Here is a 10,511-nt window from a genome sequence, read left to right as displayed (position 1 = left end):
AAGTTTTATATCATCTTCCAAAGTCTTTGTTGCCATTTCAACAGTCTTCATAACACCTTCAGCAGGAGTAGCTTTCATCTCAAGAAACCACTTTCTTTGCTTATCCATAAGAAGAAACTCCTCATCCATTACAGTTTTATCATAATACTGCAGCAATTCAGTCATATCTTCAGGCTCCATTTTTAATTCTAGTTCTTTGCTGTTTCCACCACATCCACAGTAATTTCCTCCACCAAAGTCTTGAATCCTCCAAAGTCATCCAGGAGAGTTGGACTCATCTTCTTCCAAACCACTGTTAATGTTGGTATTTTGAGTTCTTTCTATGAATCAAAAATGTTCTTAATTGCATCTAGAATGGTGAATTCTTTCCAGAAGTTTTCAATTTACTTTGTCTACATCTATTGGGCAAGATTGAAGGCAGGGGGAGAAGGGGATGACAGAGGATGAAATGATTGGATGGCATCACTGACTCAATGGGCACACGTTTGAGCAAACTCTGGGAGATGGTGAAGGACAGGGAAGCCTGGCATGCTTCGGTCCATGGGGTCACAAAGAGTTGGACATGACTTAACAACTGAACAACAACAAATCTACCAGAGGTAGCTACCTATGGTAGCTGTATCCTTACAAAATGTGTTTCTTATATAATAAGACTTGAAAGTCAACATTACTCTCTGATCCATGGGCTTCAAAATGGCTGTTGCGTTAACAGGGATAAAAGCAACATTGACCTCACTGTACATCTAAATCAAAACTCTTGGGTGTTCTTTATCTTTCTGGCTTACTTCACTCTGTATAATGGGCTCCAGCTTCATCCATCTCATTAGGACTGGTTCAAATGAATTCTTTTTAATGGCTGAGTAATATTCCATGGTGTATATGTACCACAGCTTATTACAGCATACTAACACATATATATGGAATTTAGAAAGGTGATAACGATAACCCTATATGCAAAACAGAAAAAGAGACACAGAAATACAGAACAGACTTTTGAACTTTGTGGGAGAATGTGAGGGTGGGATATTTCAAAAGAACAGCATGTATACTATCTATGGTGAAACAGATCACCAGCCCAGGTGGGATGCATGAGACAAGTGCTCGGGCCTGGTGCACTGGGAAGACCCAGAGGAATCGGGTGGAGAGGGAGGTGGGAGGGGGGATAGGGATTGGGAATACATGTAAATCCATGGCTGATTCATATCAATGTACGACAAAACCCACTGGAAAAAAAAATAAATAAATAAAAATAAAAAATAAAATTTAAAAAAAAAAACTCTTGGGTGACCAGGTTCTTTGTCAATGAGCAGTAATATTTTGAACGTGATCTATTTTTCTGAGCAGTAGGTCTCATCAGTGGGCTTAAAATATTCAGTAAGCCACGTTGTAAACAGATTGTTGTCATCCAGGTTTTGTTCTTCCATTCCTAGAGCACAAGTAGGGCAGATTTGGGCTTTCCATGCAGGAGACGCAGGTTCAATCCCTGGATTAGGAAAATCCCCTGGAGGAGGAAATTGCAACCCAATCCAGTATTCTTGCCTGGAAAATCCCATGGACAGAGGAGCCTGGCAGGCTACAGTCCATAGGGTTGCAATGAGTCAGACATGACTCGGCACAGAGCAGATTCAGCATAATTTTTAAGGGCCCTGGGATTTGGGGAATGGCGAATGGGCATTGGCTTCAACTTAAAGTCACCAGCTACACTAGCCCCTAAGAAGAGAGTCAGCTTGTCCTTTGAAGTTGTGCATTGACTTCTTGTTTACGGAAGTCCTAGATGACATCTTCCAACAGAAGGCTATTTTAGCCACATTAAAAATCTGTTGTTCAGTACAGGCACCTTCATTACTGATCTTACTACATCTTTTGTATAACTTGCTGCAGCTTCTATGTCGGCACTTGCTGCTTCACTCTGCACTTTTACATGATGGAGATGGCTTCTCTCCTTAAATCTCAGGAATCACCTCTGGCAGCTTCATTCTTTGCTTCACCTCTTTCAGCCTTCAGATAATTGAAGAGAGGGACTTGCTCTGGATCGGCTTTGGCTTAAGGGAATGCGGTGGCTAGTTTAATCTTCTATCCACACCACTAAAACCTTCTCCGAATCAGCAATGAGGCTGTTTCACTTTCTTATCACCTGTGTGTTCACTGGGGTAGCACTTTTAATTTCCTCCAAGAACTTTTCCTTTGCATTCACAACTTGGCTGTTAGGCTCAAGAGGACAAGCTCTCAGCCTATTTCACCTTTCAAAATGCCTGCCCCTCTAAACGTAATTATTTCTAACTTTTGATTTAAAGTGAGAGACGTGTGACTTTCACTTAAACACTTAGGGGCCACAATAGGATTATTAATTGGCGTAATGTTAGTACTTAGGCAATTTGTCTTAGGCAATAGGGGGTGCTGCAGAGAGGGAGATGGGAGATGGCTGGTGAATGGGTCAGTTATAACACCCATGAAACTTAAGTTTCCCAGTTTGTATGTGCACAGTTCGTGGTGGCCCCAAACAATTATGATAATAACATCAAAAATTACTGATTGCAGATCACCATACCAAGCATAGTAAAAAACAAAAGTGTTTGAAATATTGCAAGAATTACCAAACCGAAGTGTGACACAGAGACAGGAAGTAAGCAAAAGTTATTTGGGAAAATGACATCAAGAAAATGCCGATCCAGATCTGGTTAACGCAGGGTTGCCACAAATCTTCAATTTGAAAAAAAAACAAAAAAAATGCAGTATCTGAGAAGTGCAATAAAACAAAGCACTACAAAATGAGAAACGGGATACGCTTGTACATTAGGAACTTGCCCACCTATGGATTATGGTATCTGTGGGGATTCTGGAATCAATCCCCCACGGACACTGCGGGACAACTGTACTAAAATGCCTATTAGCAGTAGAACTGATACATAAATGGTATATTATAGTCATATCATGGCATAGTATATTCTTACAATGGAATACTACATAGTAACAAAAATAAATGTTCTATATCTCTTGACTCAAGGTGGATAAACTCATATCTAATATTAAGTGAAAAAGCAAGTCATAAAAAAATGTGCTCTGCTTAACTGCTCACTCATGTCTGATTCTTTTGATTCCATGGACTATAGCCCACCAGGCTCCTCTGTCCAAGGGGATTCCCCAGGCAAAAATACTGGAGTGGGTTGCCATGCCCTCCTCCAGGGGATCTCTGCAACCCAGGGATCGAACCTAGGTCTCCAGCATTGCAGGCAGATTCTTTACCATCTGAGCCACCAGGGAAGCCCCAGAATACTGGAGTGGGTAGCCTATCCCTTCTCCAGGGGACCTTCCCAACTGAACCGTGGCCTCCTGCATTGCAGGCAGATTCTTTACCAGCTGAGCTACCAGAGAAGCCTCATAAAAGAATACCTACTGTTTAATTCTATTTATATAAATTGTGAAAACAGGCAAAACCATACAAAATGTTTTTCAGCAATATATTCATGTGGTACATAGAATAATGCTCCCTCCAAAGATGTCCACATTTTAATCCTTAATCCCTGGTAATATGTATCTTACTTGGGAAAAGAGATTTGAGGATGTGGTTAACGACCTTGAGATGGGTGGATCATCCAGGTAGATTCAGCTATTGGGTTGGCCAGAAAGGTTCATTCAGATTCTCCTACGACATTTTACAGAAAAACCCAAATGAAATTTTTGACCCAGTCAATAATTACATGGATCCTTAAAGACAGAGTCTCTTCTCACTGCGGTCAGAAGCAGACAAAGTGACTAAGTCACTTGGGGAGAGGCTGAGTGTGACTAAGGAAAAAAGAGAGATGCAACATCACTGACTCTAAAGATGGAAGATGATCACGAGCCAAGGAATGTGAACGGCCTCTAGAAACTGGAAAAGGCACCAAATGGGCGCTCCCCTTGAGCCTCTGGAAAGAAAAGCAGCCTTGTCAACACTTTGATTTTATAGCCAGCGAGACCCATGTCAGACTCCAGACCTACAGATGACATTTTTTAAGCCACAAGTGAGTTTGTGCTAATTTACTATGTCAGCAAAACAAAATGAATACAATATGCCTGTGCTAAGATTTTTTTTTTAATCTGTAAGAATGAATTAACAAAACCCCACAATCAGAGTGGGTACTCAGGGACAACTGAGGTACTAGGCCATGTTTTAATTCTCAAAATGGTAAATGCCAAGGCAGTCATTATTTTTACTATTGTTCACTAATTTGTGCAGACACCTTATTATGAATGATATATTTTATATGTAAGAATGTTTTTAGATTTTTTCCTTCTCTAGGGGATCTTGCCGACCTAGTGATGGAACTCATGTCCCATGCATTGACAGGTAGATTCTTTACCACTGAGCCACCAGAGAAACCCACTATCTCCTCTAGCTTTGTATATATTTACATTTTTCCATAATAACAAACAAACACAACCTTTGCTAGTTTATCATTATCTCCCTAATGCCCAGAGTAGTACTAGGCATATAGAAGGAATTCAATAAATATATATTTGTTGTATAGCAAAACCCAACACAGTACTGTAAAACAATTATCCTCCAATTAAAAATAAATTTACAAAAAGAAGAGAGAACATTCTCCAAAAAAAAAAAAAAGAATGTTTTTAAAGGCAAAGCCATTGACGAGGGGTGATGCTACAGGTGGGGCATCACTTCACACCCTGAGCAGACACCTGCCAAGGTGGTAGATTTGCTCATCAATCCCATGACTAGATGGATGAGAGTCTGAGTTATTGCCAGGATAACTTTCTGCACGGTCTGCCCTTGAGGGTAACAAGGTTGTGGGAATTTCTCATGGTCATGTAGACATTGGGAAACTTACCTGTGTTTGAGCCAACTTGCTGGCATCCCAGCTAAGAGGACTGCCCACTCGGTGAGAACATTCTATCCACATGAGCCTGTGGGGAGACCATGAGTGGCAGGATTTGGTGTTAGAGGACTTGTGGAAGTGTTGGAGCAAATGTAAGGGAACTCTATGTGGGTGTCCCTGCATGGACCTCCTAAGAACCCACATGCGTGCTCACAGACAACCAGGGACTGGACATGTGCCATACAAAGGCAAATGCCAGCCCATCAGTGTCTGTCTCCAAAGCACATACAGTCAACAAGGAGAGGCCAGCAGCCAAGACCAGCAGTCAAGAGATGTGAGCCTTGTCTCTACTCTTCTCCTCCCTGACTCCCTCCAACCCAGTGAGGTTGGGTCTTAGAGGAAGTGGGGAGAAAGTGACTGAGCAGACCGTGCCCAATCTTCATTCCAGGTCCTTTGTGCCAAGAGCCTGTTCTGTAATGGGGAAAAAAAAGATTTTGAAAGAGATAAATGGAAAACTTAAACTGGGCGGAGGTCAGTTTAATAATGGAAAGTGACCAGATAATTATAGAACCTGCCCAAGATATCATCAAGGAATGGGGAAAGGGATTTGACACAGAAAGTTCTAAGACTGTAACTGAAAAAAGAAAGCTGTGTCAACTGAATATTCTGCCAAACTGATACTGCTTTAAAAAATACATAGGTAGCAAAGTGTCATGTTCAAGTTCAGAGACAGTGGGGATTATAGCCCTTACATCTAGTGTTGTGGCTCAGCTACTCTTGAACCCTAGATAATTTATCTAAGCTTTTTTTTTTTAACTCATCTAAAAATGTAGACTAAATCCACCCAAAAGTATATCAGTTTGCTCAGTTTTATAACAAAAGGTAATAGCATCTATTTTATAGTATTTAGGGTGTTTAGTAAGGATTAAATCAAATTATAGATACCAAGTAAACACCAGTGTGTTTGACATGTAGTGTGTGCTCATTGAAGGTGAACTTTAGTGACTGCCTGAGAGTTATGGAACTCAGAACTTCACAAGACTTTCTGGAAATGGTGATCTCTGGGCTACAGGATGAATGATGGTTAGCCTGCAGAGAGGGGCCCCTGGAAGCCTTGGTGAACAGGAGGAGAAGGAGATTCCAGGCAGTGAATACAGTATAAGCAAAGAAAGTAGAAAACAGAAGCATTGTGATGTTTCAGCGGTGGGGAAGGGATGGTGTACAAACATTTTCATGTTTAAGGCGTCAGTCAAGGAGACAAGTCTGAAAAAGACAGATGAGGACTAGATGACAAAAAGCCTCAAGGGCCCTTCTTTATATCCTTCCTTGTTCTGCATCCCAGTAAAAGGTCCAGACTTTTCAGTTATTATACATACAAGTACTTTTAGATCTGGCTTCTGCCCACTTTTCAAAATTCAAAAGCATATGGCATGCACAGACAGATAGATAGATGACTCCAGCATGACCTGAGATTTCCCGAATACATTAGAGGTGCCCTGTCACAGAGCTCTGCTCACATTATTCTTAATGCTTGAAACAGTCTTATTCCTCTTTCATGTGATAAATGCCTTCTTTCAAATTTAATGCAATTGGCACCACCAATAGGAAGACTTGGCATTCTTTCATTCAAGGTCAACGAATATTTACTGGTCCTTCTTCATACATGGCACTGAACAAGATGCTGAGGAAGCAAAGTCCATGCCCACAAGAGTGAAAGTCTTTGAGGGAGATGGCCAAATAAATAGGTAATGACTAAACAGTATTAGGACTCAGATCAGTACAGGGTGCCCTGAGAGTCCTAGACTTCTAATCCAAACCTGTGGGATCAGAGAATGTTTCCCTCGAGCCAAGGATTCTCTTCCTGGTTCCTGTCACTCCCACTTAGATTCCTAGGAGAGGCAAGAGAAGGAAGAGAAAAATAGGAAGACGTGATAAAAGTGACTGTGCTTTATGATAAAGCACTTTCCAAGAAGGTCTTATATAATCCTCACGACAACCCTGTAAGACATCTAGTTATTATTCCCATTTCAAAGATGAAAAAACTCAAGTAACATAGGTAAATCTACTGGCCCGTGTCATCCAGCTAACGATGGGGAGAGCAAAAACCCCAGTCTCCATCAGATGAACTTGAACCCCAGGATGTAAAACACTGCAAGATGCTCTTGAAAGTGACAGTGAAAGTCGCTCAGTCATGTCTGACTCTTTTGCAACCCCATGGGCTATACACTCCATGGAATTCTCCAGGCCAGAATACTGGAGCCAATCCCTTCTCCAGGGTATCTTCCCAATCCAGGGATCGAACCCAGGTCTCCCACATTGCAGGCGGATTCTTTACTGAGCCAGGGGAAGCCCCATGACACTCTTGGATAGCAGCAAAATGATCCCATTTTTTAAAAGATGATGGTAGATGGAGGGCAGTTATCACAATGTTCTATAAATATGGTTTACCTGTCTATCTCCCTCATCAGTCCACATTCTCCTAGACTCCGGGAGATCCTCTACAACATAGGAAATAAAGCCTATGTATTATTCACTTATTACCTACAGTCTCCAACAGATAGATGACTCAGAGTTAGCACTGATTAAATGTTAATTTGAATGCATGAATGCAGACATGAATGAACAAATCCTTAAATGAATGAATTCTCTTAAGAACCGGAAAGAAGTGAACACACAGGAAAAGCCACAGAGCTTTAGGAGCTGGGGACAGCGGGGAGCAGGCAAAGGTCCAGGCCAGAATGGCAAGATGCCAGTGCCAGAGAGGTCCAACAGTAGGCAACAGGCAGATGTCCTGGCAGCTAGGCAGATCTCGGTGTCAAGGATTTGGCAATGGGAAACGGATGGACAAGCAGGCAGGCAGGTGGTTGGCAATAAGGACTTTGGAAGCAGGTAGCCGGTCATGCAGCACTAAAGCAGGACCTCATTGCTTTTAAGCCCTCGGGTAATAGAATGGCCTTCCTACTCCAGACAACCAAAGCAGGCATTCAGAGGCGACAGGAGCAAAACAAAAGGAGGCAATCTGAAGCCAGGATCCAAGGTCAGAGATCCACCTTGGGGAGCTCTGATAGGTGCAGAACCCACGGGCTGTGCCTACACGTCTCTCTGGATTGCCTCCTTCTGGAATCCGTTCTGCTCTTTGGACCAAGAGGCCTTGCAGGAACTGTTGGTTAAGCCTGCTTATAGCAATTTATTGGTCTCAGCTGTGGGGAGAGGCGGGCTGTGGAAGCAGGACGTTGGGCACATCATTATTAAAGGAAAGTTTCTGTGACCGGGCCAAACCCAGTGGAGTCATCTTTGATTCCTCAAATTCTTTTATACCACACATCCAAGCGGTCAGCAAATCCCGTAAGCGCTGCTTTGAAAATGTATCAGTCTACCCCTGAAGACTTCCACTGCTACGACTCTGGTCCACGTCACCATCATCCCTCATGGAGTTCATTACAATTGTTCCCTAACCCCACTCCTGGCTTCTGCTCTTGTCCTCCCTCCCTAGATCATAGCCAGAGTGGTCCTATTTTCATTTCGCCCCATTTTCTATTCTGTTGTCTTTTTCTTTTCTTTTTTTTGGTTGTTATCATTTTCTTATTGATAACTAGCAATCCTTTGATACTGGGCAAGATTGAGGACAGGAGGAGAAGAGGGAGACAGAGGATGAGATGGTTGGATGACATCACCGACTCAGTGGACAGGAGTTTGAGCAAACTCCGGGAGAAAGTGAAGGACAGGGAAGCCTGGCGTGCTGCAGTCCATGGGGTCACAAGGAGCCGGGCACGACTTAGTGACTGAACAACAACAATCTTTTAGCATGTTGTATGAGATACACACTGCAAACAATCTTCTCAGAGGCTCTGCCTTCTTTCACGGCACTCCACGATTCAAAATCCTTTGATGGCTCTTCAATTCTTCAAAAGTATAAGCCAACATCCTGAGCTACAAGGCAGAAGATGATTACCTTCTCTTTCTCTCTCTTACCTTATCTCTCACAACCCCGAACCCGCCCTCCCCTGGGTGTTCGCTGCTATTGTGACGGTGACAGACACTCTCACCTCAGGGCCTTTGCGCTGGTTGATAGCTCTGCTGGAATGTTCTTTCTCCAGGGATCCACTAACTCAACTTCTTGCTCTCTTCATGTCTTTACTCAAATATCACTTACTTAGTGAGGCCTTTTTGTTACCCAGTGTACAATTTCAGAATCCTTTTCAACTCAAATCTCCTCACACAATCACAGGTCCTCTTTTTACTGATTTAGCTTTCCCCTTGTGTATGTATGTATGTCTAACTTACCATACATTTTATTTATTAACTTTGATTTTTGTTTGTCTCCATCATTATGAATATAAGCTCCATGTGGTTAGGGATTTCCGGTTTTTTTTTTCCCCTTGTTAAGGAACTTTTCAAAGCCCTTAATATGCATTTGCCAAATCCCAAGAAAGAAATTTAGAGATCAATTTCCATTATCCTAGTTTACTTATCAAGTGAATTCATTGTTTCCCAAGTACCAATGTTAAAGGGAAAACAACAATTTGAGAGTTTCAAGACCTATTGTCCTGAATATAGAGAGCTGCCCCTTTTTCAGATTCACCGGACTCCCTATTGACTAGAACAGGGATTTCAAACACCAGACAGATGTAACATATTAGAAACACACCAGATATTGCTAACAATTACCATCATATTTCTTCCTTAATCTTAGGTGTGACCTCAGAATTCTACTCAACACAATACTAGCAGATGTTAATTAGAGTTGGTGTGGAGATAAAATGAATTTGCCACATCTGAGATTTTAACCCCTCTCACCATACTGTGATTTCTAACCCAAAGTCCCTTCTGGACATCTCAGCGTATATTACCAATGGTCTCTGGTTTTTCCTAGTCATTCAAAGGGCCAGAGTCACCCTTGAGCTCCCCAGCATGATCACCGCTTCATTTCTTATGTTCTGATTCATCTATGCAAACTTCACAAAGCCTTGCACAAGGCCTCGCGTATTGAAGGTGCTTAATATTTTCTAAATGGCTGTCAACCAAAAGTATATCAAGTAACTTTCTATTTAAGTATGCTATATTCTCAATCTCTTCTTTGGATTCTTACTGCAAATATGAAAACCATTCAAAACCAGTCCCGGGCAATACAAAGGAAGTTCTCCGTGTGCATTTCAATGGGTTACTTTGATCCTGTGTCATATCTATGCTGTGCAGGTTGAGAGTTCTGATTGTAAAACATATAATTTCCTTTTTCATCATTCTCTTGTCTCCCTCCTGGAAAAAAGATAAAAACAAATTAAGTGTTTTCATTGATTTCCTCTGGTAACTTCATGGAAGTAAAGCCTATCTCACTTGAATTATAGATTCTCAATGAGCACTATAATATTTTCCACTGTATTTTTATCCCCCATGATGCCAGTACAGATGCTTCCTAAGAGCATTTTGAGTGAATGGGTGAATGAATGAATGAATGATTAGATGGAAGAAACTTGAATAGGCAATCATTTAGTATGAGGTAAAAGATATTAATATTCAAATGTGAAGACAGGTGAGACTGTACCGGATTTTCAATACTATATCAACATATCCACACTATAAAACTAGTTCAAAGAAAATCAAAGAAATCATGGAGACTTTAAGAAGCTTTTTGCAATGTGAGTACAGATTTTCTGATCTGCAACTGAAGTATATTTCAATATGGGGCTCAAAAGTTAA

Source organism: Cervus elaphus, chromosome 26 (assembly GCF_910594005.1).
Source record: "Cervus elaphus chromosome 26, mCerEla1.1, whole genome shotgun sequence".
In the NCBI taxonomy this organism is placed as follows: domain Eukaryota; kingdom Metazoa; phylum Chordata; class Mammalia; order Artiodactyla; family Cervidae; genus Cervus; species Cervus elaphus.
The sequence above is the reverse complement of the archived record's forward strand: the minus strand, read 5'-3'. Positions refer to the sequence as shown.